The sequence below is a fragment of the Botryllus schlosseri genome, unplaced genomic scaffold (assembly GCF_051294905.1).
Source record: "Botryllus schlosseri isolate E-star unplaced genomic scaffold, Bs_hap1 Bs20a, whole genome shotgun sequence".
NCBI lineage: Eukaryota > Metazoa > Chordata > Ascidiacea > Stolidobranchia > Styelidae > Botryllus > Botryllus schlosseri.
In genome coordinates this window covers 198,382-221,478 of record NW_027648629.1, presented here as the reverse complement: position 1 = coordinate 221,478, position 23,097 = coordinate 198,382, and the positions used below count along the sequence as shown (strand labels likewise).

The 23,097-nt window shown below is 39.4% G+C and overlaps 1 long non-coding RNA gene across 1 annotated transcript in view; it reads right to left on the bottom strand.

Annotated features, from left to right (window-relative positions):
- LOC145459873 (uncharacterized) overlaps window positions 1-23,097 on the bottom strand; it is a 329,624-nt gene that overhangs the window by 148,818 nt on the left and 157,709 nt on the right. The gene's annotated exons all lie outside the window — the stretch shown is intronic.

Below are 23,097 nucleotides of genomic sequence, written 5' to 3'. Positions count from 1 at the left end.
GTTCCCGAGGGCCTACAGTTACAACTCTACTACCAGATTGTAGCAATTTAAAAGTTACTTCGAATGAGCCTATCCGCGTATTCCTGGCTATTGTAGTTTAGGAGATATTGGCAGATTTAGCCATTTTGGGGGGTATGAAAATTTATGAAAAGTTCAATTCCACCAAGATTTCTCTATGTTCCCGAGGGCCTACAGTTACAACTCTGCTACCAGATTGTAGCAATTCAAAAGTTACATCGAATGAGCCTATCGGCGTATTCCTGGCTATTGTAGTTTAGGAGATATTGGCAGATTTAGCCATTTTTGGGGGTATGAAAACTTATGAAAACTTCAATTCCACCAAGATTTCTCTATGTTCCCGAGGGCCTACAGTTACAACTCTGCTACCAGATTGTAGCAATTCAAAAGTTACATCGAATGAGCCTAGCGGCGTATTCCTGGCTATTGTAGTTTAGGAGATATTATCAGATTTAGCCATTTTGGGGGGTATGAAAATTTATGAAAAGTTCAATTCCACCAAGATTTCTCTATGTTCCCGAGGGCCTACAGTTACAACTCTGCTACCAGATTGTAGCAATTCGAAAGTTACATCGAATGAGCCTATCGGCGTATTCCTGGCTATTGTAGTTTAGGAGATATTGGCAGATTTAGCCATTTTGGGGGGTATGAAAATTTATGAAAAGTTCAATTCCACCAAGATTTCTCTATGTTCCCGAGGGCCTACAGTTACAACTCTGCTACCAGATTGTAGCAATTCAAAAGTTACATCGAATGAGCCTATCGGTGTATTCCGGGCTATTGTAGTTTAGGAGATATTGGCAGATTTAGCCATTTTGGGGGGTATGAAAATTTATGAAAAGTTCAATTCCACCAAGATTTCTCTATGTTCCCGAGGGCCTACAGTTACAACTCTACTACCAGATTGTAGCAATTTAAAAGTTACATCGAATGAGCCTATCCGCGTATTCCTGGCTATTGTAGTTTAGGAGATATTGGCAGATTTAGCCATTTTGGGGGGTATGAAAATTTATGAAAAGTTCAATTCCACCAAGATTTCTCTATGTTCCCGAGGGCCTACAGTTACAACTCTGCTACCAGATTGTAGCAATTCAAAAGTTACATCGAATGAGCCTATCGGCGTATTCCTGGCTATTGTAGTTTAGGAGATATTGGCAGATTTAGCCATTTTTGGGGGTATGAAAATTTATGAAAACTTCAATTCCACCAAGATTTCTCTATGTTCCCGAGGGCCTACAGTTACAACTCTGCTACCAGATTGTAGCAATTCAAAAGTTACATCGAATGAGCCTAGCGGCGTATTCCTGGCTATTGTAGTTTAGGAGATATTATCAGATTTAGCCATTTTGGGGGGTATGAAAATTTATGAAAAGTTCAATTCCACCAAGATTTCTCTATGTTCCCGAGGGCCTACAGTTACAACTCTGCTACCAGATTGTAGCAATTCGAAAGTTACATCGAATGAGCCTATCGGCGTATTCCTGGCTATTGTAGTTTAGGAGATATTGGCAGATTTAGCCATTTTGGGGGGTATGAAAATTTATGAAAAGTTCAATTCCACCAAGATTTCTCTATGTTCCCGAGGGCCTACAGTTACAACTCTGCTACCAGATTGTAGCAATTCAAAAGTTACATCGAATGAGCCTATCGGCGTATTCCTGGCTATTGTAGTTTAGGAGATATTGGCAGATTTAGCCATTTTGGGGGGTATTAAAATTTATGAAAAGTTCAATTCCACCAAGATTTCTCTATGTTCCCGAGGGCCTACAATTACAACTCTGCTACCAGATTGTAGCAATTCAAAAGTTACATCGAATGAGCCTATCGGCGTATTCCTGGCTATTGTAGTTTAGGAGATATTGGCTGATTTAGCCATTTTGAGGGGTATGAAAATTTATGAAAAGTTCAATTCCACCAAGATTTCTCTATGTTCCCGAGGTCCTACAATTACAACTCTGCTACCAGATTGTAGCAATTTAAAAGTTACATCGAATGAGCCTATCGGCGTATTCCTGGCTATTGTAGTTTAGGAGATATTGGCAGATTTAGCCATTTTGGGGGGTATGAAAATTTATGAAAAGTTCAATTCCACCAAGACTTCTCTATGTTCCCGAGGGCCTACAGTTACAACTCTGCTACCAGATTGTAGCAATTCAAAAGTTACATCGAATGAGCCTATCGGCGTATTCCTGGCTATTGTAGTTTAGGAGATATTGGCAGATTTAGCCATTTTGGGGGGTATGAAAATTTATGAAAAGTTCAATTCCACCAAGATTTCTCTATGTTCCCGAGAGCCTACAGTTACAACTCTGCTACCAGATTGTAGCAATTCAAAAGTTACATCGAATGAGCCTATCGGCGTATTCCTGGCTATTGTAGTTTAGGAGATATTATCAGATTTAGCCATTTTGGGGGGTATTAAAATTTATGAAAAGTTCAATTCCACCAAGATTTCTCTATGTTCCCGAGGGCCTACAGTTACAACTCTGCTACCAGATTGTAGCAATTCAAAAGTTACATCGAAAGAGCCTATCGGCGTATTCCTGGCTATTGTAGTTTAGGAGATATTGGCAGATTTAGCCATTTTGGGGGGTATGAAAATTAATGAAAAGTTCAATTCCTCCAAGATTTCTCTATGTTCACGAGGGCCTACAGTTACAACTCTGCTACCAGATTGTAGCAATTCAAAAGTTACATCGAATGAGCCTATCGGCGTATTCCTGGCTATTGTAGTTTAGGAGATATTGGCAGATTTAGCCATTTTTGGGGGTATGAAAATTTATGAAAAGTTCAATTCCACCAAGATTTCTCTATGTTCCCGAGGGCCTACAGTTACAACTCTGCTACCAGATTGTAGCAATTCAAAAGTTACATCGAATGAGCCTATCGGCGTATTCCTGGCTATTGTAGTTTAGGAGATATTGGCAGATTTAGCCATTTTGGGGGGTATGAAAATTTATGAAAAGTTCAATTCCACCAAGATTTCTCTATGTTCCCGAGGGCCTACAGTTACAACTCTGCTAGCAGATTGTAGCAATTCAAAAGTTACATCGAATTAGCCTATCGGCGTATTCCTGGCTATTGTAGTTTAGGAGATATTATCAGATTTAGCCATTTTGGGGGGTATGAAAATTTATGAAAAGTTCAATTCCTCCAAGATTTCTCTATGTTCACGAGGGCCTACAGTTACAACTCTGCTACCAGATTGTAGCAATTCAAAAGTTACATCGAATGAGCCTATCGGCGTATTCCTGGCTATTGTAGTTTAGGAGATATTGGCAGATTTAGCCATTTTGGGGGGTATGAAAATTTATGAAAAGTTCAATTCCACCAAGATTTCTCTATGTTCCCGAGGGCCTACAGTTACAACTCTGCTACCAGACTGTAGCAATTCAAAAGTTACATCGAATGAGCCTATCGGCGTATTCCTGGCTATTGTAGTTTAGGAGATATTGGCAGATTAAGCCATTTTGGGAGGTATGAAAATTTATGAAAAGTTCAATTCCACCAAGATTTCTCTATATTCCCGAGGGCCTACAGTTACAACTCTGCTAGCAGATTGTAGCAATTCAAAAGTTACATCGAATTAGCCTATCGGCGTATTCCTGGCTATTGTAATTTAGGAGATATTGGCAGATTTAGCCATTTTTGGGGGTATGAAAATTTATGAAAAGTTCAATTCCACCAAGATTTCTCTATGTTCCCGAGGGCCCACAGTTACAACTCTGCTACCAGATTGTAGCAATTCAAAAGTTACATCGAATGAGCCTATCGGCGTATTCCTGGCTATTGTAGTTTAGGAGATATTGGCAGATTTAGCCATTTTGGGGGGTATGAAAATTTATGAAAAGTTCAATTCCACCAAGATTTCTCTATGTTCCCGAGGGCCTACAGTTACAACTCTGCTACCAGATTGTAGCAATTCAAAAGTTACATCGAATGAGCCTATCGGTGTATTCCGGGCTATTGTAGTTTAGGAGATATTGGCAGATTTAGCCATTTTGGGGGGTATGAAAATTTATGAAAAGTTCAATTCCACCAAGATTTCTCTATGTTCCCGAGGGCCTACAGTTACAACTCTACTACCAGATTGTAGCAATTCAAAAGTTACATCGAATGAGCCTATCCGCGTATTCCTGGCTATTGTAGTTTAGGAGATATTGGCAGATTTAGCCATTTTGGGGGGTATGAAAATTTATGAAAAGTTCAATTCCACCAAGATTTCTCTATGTTCCCGAGGGCCTACAGTTACAACTCTGCTACCAGATTGTAGCAATTCAAAAGTTACATCGAATGAGCCTATCGGCGTATTCCTGGCTATTGTAGTTTAGGAGATATTGGCAGATTTAGCCATTTTTGGGGGTATGAAAATTTATGAAAACTTCAATTCCACCAAGATTTCTCTATGTTCCCGAGGGCCTACAGTTACAACTCTGCTACCAGATTGTAGCAATTCAAAAGTTACATCGAATGAGCCTAGCGGCGTATTCCTGGCTATTGTAGTTTAGGAGATATTATCAGATTTAGCCATTTTGGGGGGTATGAAAATTTATGAAAAGTTCAATTCCACCAAGATTTCTCTATGTTCCCGAGGGCCTACAGTTACAACTCTGCTACCAGATTGTAGCAATTCGAAAGTTACATCGAATGAGCCTATCGGCGTATTCCTGGCTATTGTAGTTTAGGAGATATTGGCAGATTTAGCCATTTTGGGGGGTATGAAAATTTATGAAAAGTTCAATTCCACAAAGATTTCTCTATGTTCCCGAGGGCCTACAGTTACAACTCTGCTACCAGATTGTAGCAATTCAAAAGTTACATCGAATGAGCCTATCGGCGTATTCCTGGCTATTGTAGTTTAGGAGATATTGGCAGATTTAGCCATTTTGGGGGCTATGAAAATTAATGAAAAGTTCAATTCCACCAAGATTTCTCTATGTTCACGAGGGCCTACAGTTACAACTCTGCTACCAGATTGTAGTAATCCAAAAGTTACATCGAATGAGCCTATCGGCGTATTCCTGGCTATTGTAGTTTAGGAGATATTGGCAGATTTAGCCATTTTGGGGGGTATGAAAATTTATGAAAAGTTCAATTCCACCAAGATTTCTCTATGTTCCCGAGGGCCTACAATTACAACTCTGCTAGCAGATTGTAGCAATTCAAAAGTTACATCGAATTAGCCTATCGGCGTATTCCTGGCTATTGTAATTTAGGAGATATTGGCAGATTTAGCCATTTTGGGGGGTATGAAAATTTATGAAAAGTTCAATTCCACCAAGATTTCTCTATGTTCCCGAGGGCCTACAGTTACAACTCTGCTACCAGATTGTAGCAATTCAAAAGTTACATCGAATGAGCCTATCGGCGTATTCCTGGCTATTGTAGTTTAGGAGATATTGGCAGATTTAGCCATTTTGGGGGGTATGAAAATTTATGAAAAGTTCAATTCCACCAAGATTTCTCTATGTTCCCGAGGGCCTACAGTTACAACTCTGCTACCAGATTGTAGCAATTCAAAAGTTACATCGAATGAGCCTATCGGCGTATTCCTGGCTATTGTAGTTTAGGAGATATTATCAGATTTAGCCATTTTGGGGGGTATGAAAATTTATGAAAAGTTCAATTCCACCAAGATTTCTCTATGTTCCCGAGGGCCTACAGTTACAACTCTGCTACCAGATTGTAGCAATTCAAAAGTTACATCGAATAAGCCTATCGGCGTATTCCTGGCTATTGTAGTTTAGGAGATATTGGCAGATTTAGCCATTTTGGGGGGTATGAAAATTAATGAAAAGTTCAATTCCACCAAGATTTCTCTATGTTCACGAGGGCCTACAGTTACAACTCTGCTAGCAGATTGTAGCAATTCAAAAGTTACATCGAATGAGCCTATCGGCGTATTCCTGGCTATTGTAGTTTAGGAGATATTGGCAGATTTAGCCATTTTGGGGGGTATGAAAATTTATGAAAAGTTCAATTCCACCAAGATTTCTCTATGTTCCCGAGGGCCTACAATTACAACTCTGCTACCAGATTGTAGCAATTTAAAAGTTACATCGAATGAGCCTATCGGCGCATTCCTGGCTATTGTAGTTTAGGAGATATTGGCAGATTTAGCCATTTTGGGGGGTATGAAAATTTATGAAAAGTTCAATTCCACCAAGATTTCTCTATGTTCCCGAGGGCCTACAGTTACAACTCTGCTACCAGATTGTAGCAATTCAAAAGTTACATCGAATGAGCCTATCGGCGTATTCCTGGCTATTGTAGTTTAGGAGATATTGGCGGATTTAGCCATTTTGGGGGGTATGAAAATTTATGAAAAGTTCAATTCCACCAAGATTTCTCTATGTTCCCGAGGGCCTACAATTACAACTCTGCTACCAGATTGTAGCAATTCAAAAGTTACATCGAATGAGCCTATCGGCGTATTCCTGGCTATTGTAGTTTAGGAGATATTGGCTGATTTAGCCATTTTGAGGGGTATGAAAATTTATGAAAAGTTCTATTCCACCAAGATTTCTCTATGTTCCCGAGGGCCTACAATTACAACTCAGCTACCAGATTGTAGCAATTTAAAAGTTATATCGAATGAGCCTATCGGCGCATTCCTGGCTTTCGTAGTTTAGGAGATATTGGCAGATTTAGCCATTTTGGGGGGTATGAAAATTTATGAAAAGTTCAATTCCACCAAGACTTCTCTATGTTCCCGAGGGCCTACAGTTACAACTCTGCTACCAGATTGTAGCAATTCAAAAGTTACATCGAATGAGCCTATCGACGTATTCCTGGCTATTGTAGTTTAGGAGATATTGGCAGATTTAGCCATTTTGGGGGGTATGAAAATTTATGAAAAGTTCAATTCCACCAAGATTTCTCTATGTTCCCGAGGGCCTACAGTTACAACTCTGCTATCAGATTGTAGCAATTCAAAAGTTACATCGAATGAGCTTATCGGCGTATTCCTGGCTATTGTAGTTTAGGAGATATTGGCAGATTTAGCCATTTTGGGGGGTATGAAAATTTATGAAAAGTTCAATTCCACCAAGATTTCTCTATGTTCCCGAGGGCCTACAGTTACAACTCTGCTACCAGATTGTAGCAATTCAAAAGTTACATCGAATGAGCCTATCGGCGTATTCCTGGCTATTGTAGTTTAGGAGATATTATCAGATTTAGCCATTTTGGGGGGTATGAAAATTTATGAAAAGTTCAATTCCACCAAGATTTCTCTATGTTCCCGAGGGCCTACAGTTACAACTCTGCTACCAGATTGTAGCAATTCAAAAGTTACATCGAATGAGCCTATCGGCGTATTCCTGGCTATTGTAGTTTAGGAGATATTGGCAGATTTAGCCATTTTGGGGGGTATTAAAATTTATGAAAAGTTCAATTCCACCAAGATTTCTCTATGTTCCCGAGGGCCTACAATTACAACTCTGCTACCAGATTGTAGCAATTCAAAAGTTACATCGAATGAGCCTATCGGCGTATTCCTGGCTATTGTAGTTTAGGAGATATTGGCTGATTTAGCCATTTTGAGGGGTATGAAAATTTATGAAAAGTTCAATTCCACCAAGATTTCTCTATGTTCCCGAGGTCCTACAATTACAACTCTGCTACCAGATTGTAGCAATTTAAAAGTTACATCGAATGAGCCTATCGGCGTATTCCTGGCTATTGTAGTTTAGGAGATATTGGCAGATTTAGCCATTTTGGGGGGTATGAAAATTTATGAAAAGTTCAATTCCACCAAGACTTCTCTATGTTCCCGAGGGCCTACAGTTACAACTCTGCTACCAGATTGTAGCAATTCAAAAGTTACATCGAATGAGCCTATCGGCGTATTCCTGGCTATTGTAGTTTAGGAGATATTGGCAGATTTAGCCATTTTGGGGGGTATGAAAATTTATGAAAAGTTCAATTCCACCAAGATTTCTCTATGTTCCCGAGGGCCTACAGTTACAACTCTGCTACCAGATTGTAGCAATTCAAAAGTTACATCGAATGAGCCTATCGGCGTATTCCTGGCTATTGTAGTTTAGGAGATATTATCAGATTTAGCCATTTTGGGGGGTATGAAAATTTATGAAAAGTTCAATTCCACCAAGATTTCTCTATGTTCCCGAGGGCCTACAGTTACAACTCTGCTACCAGATTGTAGCAATTCAAAAGTTACATCGAATGAGCCTATCGGCGTATTCCTGGCTATTGTAGTTTAGGAGATATTGGCAGATTTAGCCATTTTGGGGGGTATGAAAATTAATGAAAAGTTCAATTCCTCCAAGATTTCTCTATGTTCACGAGGGCCTACAGTTACAACTCTGCTACCAGATTGTAGCAATTCAAAAGTTACATCGAATGAGCCTATCGGCGTATTCCTGGCTATTGTAGTTTAGGAGATATTGGCAGATTTAGCCATTTTGGGGGGTATGAAAATTTATGAAAAATTCAATTCCACCAAGATTCCTCTATGTTCCCGAGGGCCTACAGTTACAACTCTGCTACCAGATTGTAGCAATTCAAAAGTTACATCGAATGAGCCTATCGGCGTATTCCTGGCTATTGTAGTTTAGGAGATATTGGCAGATTTAGCCATTTTGGGGGGTATGAAAATTTATGAAAAGTTCAATTCCACCAAGATTTCTCTATGTTCCCGAGGGCCTACAGTTACAACTCTGCTAGCAGATTGTAGCAATTCAAAAGTTACATCGAATTAGCCTATCGGCGTATTCCTGGCTATTGTAGTTTAGGAGATATTATCAGATTTAGCCATTTTGGGGGGTATGAAAATTTATGAAAAGTTCAATTCCTCCAAGATTTCTCTATGTTCACGAGGTCCTACAGTTACAACTCTGCTACCAGATTGTAGCAATTCAAAAGTTACATCGAATGAGCCTATCGGCGTATTCCTGGCTATTGTAGTTTAGGAGATATTGGCAGATTTAGCCATTTTGGGGGGTATGAAAATTTATGAAAAGTTCAATTCCACCAAGATTTCTCTATGTTCCCGAGGGCCTACAGTTACAACTCTGCTACCAGATTGTAGCAATTCAAAAGTTACATCGAATGAGCCTATCGGCGTATTCCTGGCTATTGTAGTTTAGGAGATATTGGCAGATTTAGCCATTTTGGGAGGTATGAAAATTTATGAAAAGTTCAATTCCACCAAGATTTCTCTATATTCCCGAGGGCCTACAGTTACAACTCTGCTAGCAGATTGTAGCAATTCAAAAGTTACATCGAATTAGCCTATCGGCGTATTCCTGGCTATTGTAATTTAGGAGATATTGGCAGATTTAGCCATTTTTGGGGGTATGAAAATTTATGAAAAGTTCAATTCCACCAAGATTTCTCTATGTTCCCGAGGGCCCACAGTTACAACTCTGCTACAAGATTGTAGCAATTCAAAAGTTACATCGAATGAGCCTATCGGCGTATTCCTGGCTATTGTAGTTTAGGAGATATTGGCAGATTTAGCCATTTTGGGGGGTATGAAAATTTATGAAAAGTTCAATTCCACCAAGATTTCTCTATGTTCCCGAGGGCCTACAGTTACAACTCTGCTACCAGATTGTAGCAATTCAAAAGTCACATCGAATGAGCCTATCGGTGTATTCCGGGCTATTGTAGTTTAGGAGATATTGGCAGATTTAGCCATTTTGGGGGGTATGAAAATTTATGAAAAGTTCAATTCCACCAAGATTTCTCTATGTTCCCGAGGGCCTACAGTTACAACTCTGCTACCAGATTGTAGCAATTCAAAAGTTACATCGAATGAGCCTATCGGCGTATTCCTGGCTATTGTAGTTTAGGAGATATTGGCAGATTTAGCCATTTTGGGGGGTATGAAAATTTATGAAAAGTTCAATTCCACCAAGATTTCTCTATGTTCCCGAGGGCCTACAGTTACAACTCTGCTAGCAGATTGTAGCAATTCAAAAGTTACATCGAATTAGCCTATCGGCGTATTCCTGGCTATTGTAATTTAGGAGATATTGGCAGATTTAGCCATTTTTGGGGGTATGAAAATTTATGAAAAGTTCAATTCCACCAAGATTTCTCTATGTTCCCGAGGGCCCACAGTTACAACTCTGCTACCAGATTGTAGCAATTCAAAAGTTACATCGAATGAGCCTATCGGCGTATTCCTGGCTATTGTAGTTTAGGAGATATTGGCAGATTTAGCCATTTTGGGGGGTATGAAAATTTATGAAAAGTTCAATTCCACCAAGATTTCTCTATGTTCCCGAGGGCCTACAGTAGGGCTGTTCAAAAATAACTTTTTTTTCCCGATTCAAGCCGGTCACCTCTTAAATCGTCAGGTTGCAGTAGAAAACCTTGCTCACCAAATTTCACTCGATTCCAACCAGTAAAGGCCTCCGCAGATCCAATTAAAATTTTTAATTTATTATGGGAAATTTAAAAAAAAAATTTTCCAAATTTTTCTGCCAACCCCATGAAATTGTTGAGCTGTCTTCAAAGACGTTGCAAAACAAATTTGAGTCAATTCCGACCAGTAGAAGCGGAGTTATGTAAGTTTTTCGATGATATTTCTCGGATTATCCTTGATCGGTGGATAATCCGCGATTTATCAACGAAAAACTCACATAACTCCGCTTCTACAGGTCGGAATTGACTCAAATTTCTTTTGCAACGTCTTTGAAGACAGCTCAACAATTTCATGGGGTTGGCAAAAAAATTTGGAAAATATTTTTTTAAATTTTCCATAATAAATTAAAAATTTTAATTGGATCTGCGGAGGGCTTTACTGGTTGGAATCGAGTGAAATTTGGTGAGCAAGGTTTTCTACTGCAACCTGACGATTTGAGAGGTGACCGGCTTGAATCGGGAAAAAAAAGTTATTTTTGAACAGCCCTAGCCTACAGTTACAACTCTGCTACCAGATTGTAGCAATTCAAAAGTTACATTGAATGAGCCTATCGGTGTATTCCGGGCTATTGTAGTTTAGGAGATATTGGCAGATTTAGCCATTTTGGGGGGTATGAAAATTTATGAAAAGTTCAATTCCACCAAGATTTCTCAATGTTCCCGAGGGCCTACAGTTACAACTCTACTACCAGATTGTAGCAATTTAAAAGTTACATCGAATGAGCCTATCCGCGTATTCCTGGCTATTGTAGTTTAGGAGATATTGGCAGATTTAGCCATTTTGGGGGGTATGAAAATTTATGAAAAGTTCAATTCCACCAAGATTTCTCTATGTTCCCGAGGGCCTACAGTTACAACTCTGCTACCAGATTGTAGCAATTCAAAAGTTACATCGAATGAGCCTATCGGCGTATTCCTGGCTATTGTAGTTTAGGAGATATTGGCAGATTTAGCCATTTTTGGGGGTATGAAAATTTATGAAAACTTCAATTCCACCAAGATTTCTCTATGTTCCCGAGGGCCTACAGTTACAACTCTGCTACCAGATTGTAGCAATTCAAAAGTTACATCGAAAGAGCCTATCGGCGTATTCCTGGCTATTGTAGTTTAGGAGATATTGGCAGATTTAGCCATTTTGGGGGGTATGAAAATTTATGAAAAGTTCAATTCCACCAAGATTTCCCTATGTTCCCGAGGGCCTACAGTTACAACTCTGCTACCAGATTGTAGCAATTCAAAAGTTACATCGAATGAGCCTATCGGCGTATTCCTGGCTATTGTAGTTTAGGAGATATTAGCAGATTTAGCCATTTTGGGGGGTATGAAAATTTATGAAAAGTTCAATTCCACCAAGATTTCTCTATGTTCCCGAGGGCCTACAGTTACAACTCTGCTAGCAGATTGTAGCAATTCAAAAGTTACATCGAATTAGCCTATCGGCGTATTCCTGGCTATTGTAGTTTAGGAGATATTATCAGATTTAGCCATTTTGGGGGGTATGAAAATTTATGAAAAGTTCAATTCCTCCAAGATTTCTCTATGTTCACGAGGGCCTACAGTTACAACTCTGCTACCAGATTGTAGCAATTTAAAAGTTACATCGAATGAGCCTATCCGTGTATTCCGGGCTATTGTAGTTTAGGAGATATTGGCAGATTTAGCCATTTTGGGGGGTATGAAAATTTATGAAAAGTTCAATTCCACCAAGATTTCTCTATGTTCCCGAGGGCCTACAGTTACAACTCTACTACCAGATTGTAGCAATTTAAAAGTTACTTCGAATGAGCCTATCCGCGTATTCCTGGCTATTGTAGTTTAGGAGATATTGGCAGATTTAGCCATTTTGGGGGGTATGAAAATTTATGAAAAGTTCAATTCCACCAAGATTTCTCTATGTTCCCGAGGGCCTACAGTTACAACTCTGCTACCAGATTGTAGCAATTCAAAAGTTACATCGAATGAGCCTATCGGCGTATTCCTGGCTATTGTAGTTTAGGAGATATTGGCAGATTTAGCCATTTTTGGGGGTATGAAAACTTATGAAAACTTCAATTCCACCAAGATTTCTCTATGTTCCCGAGGGCCTACAGTTACAACTCTGCTACCAGATTGTAGCAATTCAAAAGTTACATCGAATGAGCCTAGCGGCGTATTCCTGGCTATTGTAGTTTAGGAGATATTATCAGATTTAGCCATTTTGGGGGGTATGAAAATTTATGAAAAGTTCAATTCCACCAAGATTTCTCTATGTTCCCGAGGGCCTACAGTTACAACTCTGCTACCAGATTGTAGCAATTCGAAAGTTACATCGAATGAGCCTATCGGCGTATTCCTGGCTATTGTAGTTTAGGAGATATTGGCAGATTTAGCCATTTTGGGGGGTATGAAAATTTATGAAAAGTTCAATTCCACCAAGATTTCTCTATGTTCCCGAGGGCCTACAGTTACAACTCTGCTACCAGATTGTAGCAATTCAAAAGTTACATCGAATGAGCCTATCGGTGTATTCCGGGCTATTGTAGTTTAGGAGATATTGGCAGATTTAGCCATTTTGGGGGGTATGAAAATTTATGAAAAGTTCAATTCCACCAAGATTTCTCTATGTTCCCGAGGGCCTACAGTTACAACTCTACTACCAGATTGTAGCAATTTAAAAGTTACATCGAATGAGCCTATCCGCGTATTCCTGGCTATTGTAGTTTAGGAGATATTGGCAGATTTAGCCATTTTGGGGGGTATGAAAATTTATGAAAAGTTCAATTCCACCAAGATTTCTCTATGTTCCCGAGGGCCTACAGTTACAACTCTGCTACCAGATTGTAGCAATTCAAAAGTTACATCGAATGAGCCTATCGGCGTATTCCTGGCTATTGTAGTTTAGGAGATATTGGCAGATTTAGCCATTTTTGGGGGTATGAAAATTTATGAAAACTTCAATTCCACCAAGATTTCTCTATGTTCCCGAGGGCCTACAGTTACAACTCTGCTACCAGATTGTAGCAATTCAAAAGTTACATCGAATGAGCCTAGCGGCGTATTCCTGGCTATTGTAGTTTAGGAGATATTATCAGATTTAGCCATTTTGGGGGGTATGAAAATTTATGAAAAGTTCAATTCCACCAAGATTTCTCTATGTTCCCGAGGGCCTACAGTTACAACTCTGCTACCAGATTGTAGCAATTCGAAAGTTACATCGAATGAGCCTATCGGCGTATTCCTGGCTATTGTAGTTTAGGAGATATTGGCAGATTTAGCCATTTTGGGGGGTATGAAAATTTATGAAAAGTTCAATTCCACCAAGATTTCTCTATGTTCCCGAGGGCCTACAGTTACAACTCTGCTACCAGATTGTAGCAATTCAAAAGTTACATCGAATGAGCCTATCGGCGTATTCCTGGCTATTGTAGTTTAGGAGATATTGGCAGATTTAGCCATTTTGGGGGGTATTAAAATTTATGAAAAGTTCAATTCCACCAAGATTTCTCTATGTTCCCGAGGGCCTACAATTACAACTCTGCTACCAGATTGTAGCAATTCAAAAGTTACATCGAATGAGCCTATCGGCGTATTCCTGGCTATTGTAGTTTAGGAGATATTGGCTGATTTAGCCATTTTGAGGGGTATGAAAATTTATGAAAAGTTCAATTCCACCAAGATTTCTCTATGTTCCCGAGGTCCTACAATTACAACTCTGCTACCAGATTGTAGCAATTTAAAAGTTACATCGAATGAGCCTATCGGCGTATTCCTGGCTATTGTAGTTTAGGAGATATTGGCAGATTTAGCCATTTTGGGGGGTATGAAAATTTATGAAAAGTTCAATTCCACCAAGACTTCTCTATGTTCCCGAGGGCCTACAGTTACAACTCTGCTACCAGATTGTAGCAATTCAAAAGTTACATCGAATGAGCCTATCGGCGTATTCCTGGCTATTGTAGTTTAGGAGATATTGGCAGATTTAGCCATTTTGGGGGGTATGAAAATTTATGAAAAGTTCAATTCCACCAAGATTTCTCTATGTTCCCGAGAGCCTACAGTTACAACTCTGCTACCAGATTGTAGCAATTCAAAAGTTACATCGAATGAGCCTATCGGCGTATTCCTGGCTATTGTAGTTTAGGAGATATTATCAGATTTAGCCATTTTGGGGGGTATTAAAATTTATGAAAAGTTCAATTCCACCAAGATTTCTCTATGTTCCCGAGGGCCTACAGTTACAACTCTGCTACCAGATTGTAGCAATTCAAAAGTTACATCGAAAGAGCCTATCGGCGTATTCCTGGCTATTGTAGTTTAGGAGATATTGGCAGATTTAGCCATTTTGGGGGGTATGAAAATTAATGAAAAGTTCAATTCCTCCAAGATTTCTCTATGTTCACGAGGGCCTACAGTTACAACTCTGCTACCAGATTGTAGCAATTCAAAAGTTACATCGAATGAGCCTATCGGCGTATTCCTGGCTATTGTAGTTTAGGAGATATTGGCAGATTTAGCCATTTTTGGGGGTATGAAAATTTATGAAAAGTTCAATTCCACCAAGATTTCTCTATGTTCCCGAGGGCCTACAGTTACAACTCTGCTACCAGATTGTAGCAATTCAAAAGTTACATCGAATGAGCCTATCGGCGTATTCCTGGCTATTGTAGTTTAGGAGATATTGGCAGATTTAGCCATTTTGGGGGGTATGAAAATTTATGAAAAGTTCAATTCCACCAAGATTTCTCTATGTTCCCGAGGGCCTACAGTTACAACTCTGCTAGCAGATTGTAGCAATTCAAAAGTTACATCGAATTAGCCTATCGGCGTATTCCTGGCTATTGTAGTTTAGGAGATATTATCAGATTTAGCCATTTTGGGGGGTATGAAAATTTATGAAAAGTTCAATTCCTCCAAGATTTCTCTATGTTCACGAGGGCCTACAGTTACAACTCTGCTACCAGATTGTAGCAATTCAAAAGTTACATCGAATGAGCCTATCGGCGTATTCCTGGCTATTGTAGTTTAGGAGATATTGGCAGATTTAGCCATTTTGGGGGGTATGAAAATTTATGAAAAGTTCAATTCCACCAAGATTTCTCTATGTTCCCGAGGGCCTACAGTTACAACTCTGCTACCAGATTGTAGCAATTCAAAAGTTACATCGAATGAGCCTATCGGCGTATTCCTGGCTATTGTAGTTTAGGAGATATTGGCAGATTAAGCCATTTTGGGAGGTATGAAAATTTATGAAAAGTTCAATTCCACCAAGATTTCTCTATATTCCCGAGGGCCTACAGTTACAACTCTGCTAGCAGATTGTAGCAATTCAAAAGTTACATCGAATTAGCCTATCGGCGTATTCCTGGCTATTGTAATTTAGGAGATATTGGCAGATTTAGCCATTTTTGGGGGTATGAAAATTTATGAAAAGTTCAATTCCACCAAGATTTCTCTATGTTCCCGAGGGCCCACAGTTACAACTCTGCTACCAGATTGTAGCAATTCAAAAGTTACATCGAATGAGCCTATCGGCGTATTCCTGGCTATTGTAGTTTAGGAGATATTGGCAGATTTAGCCATTTTGGGGGGTATGAAAATTTATGAAAAGTTCAATTCCACCAAGATTTCTCTATGTTCCCGAGGGCCTACAGTTACAACTCTGCTACCAGATTGTAGCAATTCAAAAGTTACATCGAATGAGCCTATCGGTGTATTCCGGGCTATTGTAGTTTAGGAGATATTGGCAGATTTAGCCATTTTGGGGGGTATGAAAATTTATGAAAAGTTCAATTCCACCAAGATTTCTCTATGTTCCCGAGGGCCTACAGTTACAACTCTACTACCAGATTGTAGCAATTCAAAAGTTACATCGAATGAGCCTATCCGCGTATTCCTGGCTATTGTAGTTTAGGAGATATTGGCAGATTTAGCCATTTTGGGGGGTATGAAAATTTATGAAAAGTTCAATTCCACCAAGATTTCTCTATGTTCCCGAGGGCCTACAGTTACAACTCTGCTACCAGATTGTAGCAATTCAAAAGTTACATCGAATGAGCCTATCGGCGTATTCCTGGCTATTGTAGTTTAGGAGATATTGGCAGATTTAGCCATTTTTGGGGGTATGAAAATTTATGAAAACTTCAATTCCACCAAGATTTCTCTATGTTCCCGAGGGCCTACAGTTACAACTCTGCTACCAGATTGTAGCAATTCAAAAGTTACATCGAATGAGCCTAGCGGCGTATTCCTGGCTATTGTAGTTTAGGAGATATTATCAGATTTAGCCATTTTGGGGGGTATGAAAATTTATGAAAAGTTCAATTCCACCAAGATTTCTCTATGTTCCCGAGGGCCTACAGTTACAACTCTGCTACCAGATTGTAGCAATTCGAAAGTTACATCGAATGAGCCTATCGGCGTATTCCTGGCTATTGTAGTTTAGGAGATATTGGCAGATTTAGCCATTTTGGGGGGTATGAAAATTTATGAAAAGTTCAATTCCACAAAGATTTCTCTATGTTCCCGAGGGCCTACAGTTACAACTCTGCTACCAGATTGTAGCAATTCAAAAGTTACATCGAATGAGCCTATCGGCGTATTCCTGGCTATTGTAGTTTAGGAGATATTGGCAGATTTAGCCATTTTGGGGGCTATGAAAATTAATGAAAAGTTCAATTCCACCAAGATTTCTCTATGTTCACGAGGGCCTACAGTTACAACTCTGCTACCAGATTGTAGTAATCCAAAAGTTACATCGAATGAGCCTATCGGCGTATTCCTGGCTATTGTAGTTTAGGAGATATTGGCAGATTTAGCCATTTTGGGGGGTATGAAAATTTATGAAAAGTTCAATTCCACCAAGATTTCTCTATGTTCCCGAGGGCCTACAATTACAACTCTGCTAGCAGATTGTAACAATTCAAAAGTTACATCGAATTAGCCTATCGGCGTATTCCTGGCTATTGTAATTTAGGAGATATTGGCAGATTTAGCCATTTTGGGGGGTATGAAAATTTATGAAAAGTTCAATTCCACCAAGATTTCTCTATGTTCCCGAGGGCCTACAGTTACAACTCTGCTACCAGATTGTAGCAATTCAAAAGTTACATCGAATGAGCCTATCGGCGTATTCCTGGCTATTGTAGTTTAGGAGATATTGGCAGATTTAGCCATTTTGGGGGGTATGAAAATTTATGAAAAGTTCAATTCCACCAAGATTTCTCTATGTTCCCGAGGGCCTACAGTTACAACTCTGCTACCAGATTGTAGCAATTCAAAAGTTACATCGAATGAGCCTATCGGCGTATTCCTGGCTATTGTAGTTTAGGAGATATTATCAGATTTAGCCATTTTGGGGGGTATGAAAATTTATGAAAAGTTCAATTCCACCAAGATTTCTCTATGTTCCCGAGGGCCTACAGTTACAACTCTGCTACCAGATTGTAGCAATTCAAAAGTTACATCGAATAAGCCTATCGGCGTATTCCTGGCTATTGTAGTTTAGGAGATATTGGCAGATTTAGCCATTTTGGGGGGTATGAAAATTAATGAAAAGTTCAATTCCACCAAGATTTCTCTATGTTCACGAGGGCCTACAGTTACAACTCTGCTAGCAGATTGTAGCAATTCAAAAGTTACATCGAATGAGCCTATCGGCGTATTCCTGGCTATTGTAGTTTAGGAGATATTGGCAGATTTAGCCATTTTGGGGGGTATGAAAATTTATGAAAAGTTCAATTCCACCAAGATTTCTCTATGTTCCCGAGGGCCTACAATTACAACTCTGCTACCAGATTGTAGCAATTTAAAAGTTACATCGAATGAGCCTATCGGCGCATTCCTGGCTATTGTAGTTTAGGAGATATTGGCAGATTTAGCCATTTTGGGGGGTATGAAAATTTATGAAAAGTTCAATTCCACCAAGATTTCTCTATGTTCCCGAGGGCCTACAGTTACAACTCTGCTACCAGATTGTAGCAATTCAAAAGTTACATCGAATGAGCCTATCGGCGTATTCCTGGCTATTGTAGTTTAGGAGATATTGGCGGATTTAGCCATTTTGGGGGGTATGAAAATTTATGAAAAGTTCAATTCCACCAAGATTTCTCTATGTTCCCGAGGGCCTACAATTACAACTCTGCTACCAGATTGTAGCAATTCAAAAGTTACATCGAATGAGCCTATCGGCGTATTCCTGGCTATTGTAGTTTAGGAGATATTGGCTGATTTAGCCATTTTGAGGGGTATGAAAATTTATGAAAAGTTCTATTCCACCAAGATTTCTCTATGTTCCCGAGGGCCTACAATTACAACTCAGCTACCAGATTGTAGCAATTTAAAAGTTATATCGAATGAGCCTATCGGCGCATTCCTGGCTTTCGTAGTTTAGGAGATATTGGCAGATTTAGCCATTTTGGGGGGTATGAAAATTTATGAAAAGTTCAATTCCACCAAGACTTCTCTATGTTCCCGAGGGCCTACAGTTACAACTCTGCTACCAGATTGTAGCAATTCAAAAGTTACATCGAATGAGCCTATCGACGTATTCCTGGCTATTGTAGTTTAGGAGATATTGGCAGATTTAGCCATTTTGGGGGGTATGAAAATTTATGAAAAGTTCAATTCCACCAAGATTTCTCTATGTTCCCGAGGGCCTACAGTTACAACTCTGCTATCAGATTGTAGCAATTCAAAAGTTACATCGAATGAGCTTATCGGCGTATTCCTGGCTATTGTAGTTTAGGAGATATTGGCAGATTTAGCCATTTTGGGGGGTATGAAAATTTATGAAAAGTTCAATTCCACCAAGATTTCTCTATGTTCCCGAGGGCCTACAGTTACAACTCTGCTACCAGATTGTAGCAATTCAAAAGTTACATCGAATGAGCCTATCGGCGTATTCCTGGCTATTGTAGTTTAGGAGATATTATCAGATTTAGCCATTTTGGGGGGTATGAAAATTTATGAAAAGTTCAATTCCACCAAGATTTCTCTATGTTCCCGAGGGCCTACAGTTACAACTCTGCTACCAGATTGTAGCAATTCAAAAGTTACATCGAATGAGCCTATCGGCGTATTCCTGGCTATTGTAGTTTAGGAGATATTGGCAGATTTAGCCATTTTGGGGGGTATTAAAATTTATGAAAAGTTCAATTCCACCAAGATTTCTCTATGTTCCCGAGGGCCTACAATTACAACTCTGCTACCAGATTGTAGCAATTCAAAAGTTACATCGAATGAGCCTATCGGCGTATTCCTGGCTATTGTAGTTTAGGAGATATTGGCTGATTTAGCCATTTTGAGGGGTATGAAAATTTATGAAAAGTTCAATTCCACCAAGATTTCTCTATGTTCCCGAGGTCCTACAATTACAACTCTGCTACCAGATTGTAGCAATTTAAAAGTTACATCGAATGAGCCTATCGGCGTATTCCTGGCTATTGTAGTTTAGGAGATATTGGCAGATTTAGCCATTTTGGGGGGTATGAAAATTTATGAAAAGTTCAATTCCACCAAGACTTCTCTATGTTCCCGAGGGCCTACAGTTACAACTCTGCTACCAGATTGTAGCAATTCAAAAGTTACATCGAATGAGCCTATCGGCGTATTCCTGGCTATTGTAGTTTAGGAGATATTGGCAGATTTAGCCATTTTGGGGGGTATGAAAATTTATGAAAAGTTCAATTCCACCAAGATTTCTCTATGTTCCCGAGGGCCTACAGTTACAACTCTGCTACCAGATTGTAGCAATTCAAAAGTTACATCGAATGAGCCTATCGGCGTATTCCTGGCTATTGTAGTTTAGGAGATATTATCAGATTTAGCCATTTTGGGGGGTATGAAAATTTATGAAAAGTTCAATTCCACCAAGATTTCTCTATGTTCCCGAGGGCCTACAGTTACAACTCTGCTACCAGATTGTAGCAATTCAAAAGTTACATCGAATGAGCCTATCGGCGTATTCCTGGCTATTGTAGTTTAGGAGATATTGGCAGATTTAGCCATTTTGGGGGGTATGAAAATTAATGAAAAGTTCAATTCCTCCAAGATTTCTCTATGTTCACGAGGGCCTACAGTTACAACTCTGCTACCAGATTGTAGCAATTCAAAAGTTACATCGAATGAGCCTATCGGCGTATTCCTGGCTATTGTAGTTTAGGAGATATTGGCAGATTTAGCCATTTTGGGGGGTATGAAAATTTATGAAAAATTCAATTCCACCAAGATTTCTCTATGTTCCCGAGGGCCTACAGTTACAACTCTGCTACCAGATTGTAGCAATTCAAAAGTTACATCGAATGAGCCTATCGGCGTATTCCTGGCTATTGTAGTTTAGGAGATATTGGCAGATTTAGCCATTTTGGGGGGTATGAAAATTTATGAAAAGTTCAATTCCACCAAGATTTCTCTATGTTCCCGAGGGCCTACAGTTACAACTCTGCTAGCAGATTGTAGCAATTCAAAAGTTACATCGAATTAGCCTATCGGCGTATTCCTGGCTATTGTAGTTTAGGAGATATTATCAGATTTAGCCATTTTGGGGGGTATGAAAATTTATGAAAAGTTCAATTCCTCCAAGATTTCTCTATGTTCACGAGGTCCTACAGTTACAACTCTGCTACCAGATTGTAGCAATTCAAAAGTTACATCGAATGAGCCTATCGGCGTATTCCTGGCTATTGTAGTTTAGGAGATATTGGCAGATTTAGCCATTTTGGGGGGTATGAAAATTTATGAAAAGTTCAATTCCACCAAGATTTCTCTATGTTCCCGAGGGCCTACAGTTACAACTCTGCTACCAGATTGTAGCAATTCAAAAGTTACATCGAATGAGCCTATCGGCGTATTCCTGGCTATTGTAGTTTAGGAGATATTGGCAGATTTAGCCATTTTGGGAGGTATGAAAATTTATGAAAAGTTCAATTCCACCAAGATTTCTCTATATTCCCGAGGGCCTACAGTTACAACTCTGCTAGCAGATTGTAGCAATTCAAAAGTTACATCGAATTAGCCTATCGGCGTATTCCTGGCTATTGTAATTTAGGAGATATTGGCAGATTTAGCCATTTTTGGGGGTATGAAAATTTATGAAAAGTTCAATTCCACCAAGATTTCTCTATGTTCCCGAGGGCCCACAGTTACAACTCTGCTACAAGATTGTAGCAATTCAAAAGTTACATCGAATGAGCCTATCGGCGTATTCCTGGCTATTGTAGTTTAGGAGATATTGGCAGATTTAGCCATTTTGGGGGGTATGAAAATTTATGAAAAGTTCAATTCCACCAAGATTTCTCTATGTTCCCGAGGGCCTACAGTTACAACTCTGCTACCAGATTGTAGCAATTCAAAAGTCACATCGAATGAGCCTATCGGTGTATTCCGGGCTATTGTAGTTTAGGAGATATTGGCAGATTTAGCCATTTTGGGGGGTATGAAAATTTATGAAAAGTTCAATTCCACCAAGATTTCTCTATGTTCCCGAGGGCCTACAGTTACAACTCTGCTACCAGATTGTAGCAATTCAAAAGTTACATCGAATGAGCCTATCGGCGTATTCCTGGCTATTGTAGTTTAGGAGATATTGGCAGATTTAGCCATTTTGGGGGGTATGAAAATTTATGAAAAGTTCAATTCCACCAAGATTTCTCTATGTTCCCGAGGGCCTACAGTTACAACTCTGCTAGCAGATTGTAGCAATTCAAAAGTTACATCGAATTAGCCTATCGGCGTATTCCTGGCTATTGTAATTTAGGAGATATTGGCAGATTTAGCCATTTTTGGGGGTATGAAAATTTATGAAAAGTTCAATTCCACCAAGATTTCTCTATGTTCCCGAGGGCCCACAGTTACAACTCTGCTACCAGATTGTAGCAATTCAAAAGTTACATCGAATGAGCCTATCGGCGTATTCCTGGCTATTGTAGTTTAGGAGATATTGGCAGATTTAGCCATTTTGGGGGGTATGAAAATTTATGAAAAGTTCAATTCCACCAAGATTTCTCTATGTTCCCGAGGGCCTACAGTAGGGCTGTTCAAAAATAACTTTTTTTTCCCGATTCAAGCCGGTCACCTCTTAAATCGTCAGGTTGCAGTAGAAAACCTTGCTCACCAAATTTCACTCGATTCCAACCAGTAAAGGCCTCCGCAGATCCAATTAAAATTTTTAATTTATTATGGGAAATTTAAAAAAAAAATTTTCCAAATTTTTCTGCCAACCCCATGAAATTGTTGAGCTGTCTTCAAAGACGTTGCAAAACAAATTTGAGTCAATTCCGACCAGTAGAAGCGGAGTTATGTAAGTTTTTCGATGATATTTCTCGGATTATCCTTGATCGGTGGATAATCCGCGATTTATCAACGAAAAACTCACATAACTCCGCTTCTACAGGTCGGAATTGACTCAAATTTCTTTTGCAACGTCTTTGAAGACAGCTCAACAATTTCATGGGGTTGGCAAAAAAATTTGGAAAATATTTTTTTAAATTTTCCATAATAAATTAAAAATTTTAATTGGATCTGCGGAGGGCTTTACTGGTTGGAATCGAGTGAAATTTGGTGAGCAAGGTTTTCTACTGCAACCTGACGATTTGAGAGGTGACCGGCTTGAATCGGGAAAAAAAAGTTATTTTTGAACAGCCCTAGCCTACAGTTACAACTCTGCTACCAGATTGTAGCAATTCAAAAGTTACATTGAATGAGCCTATC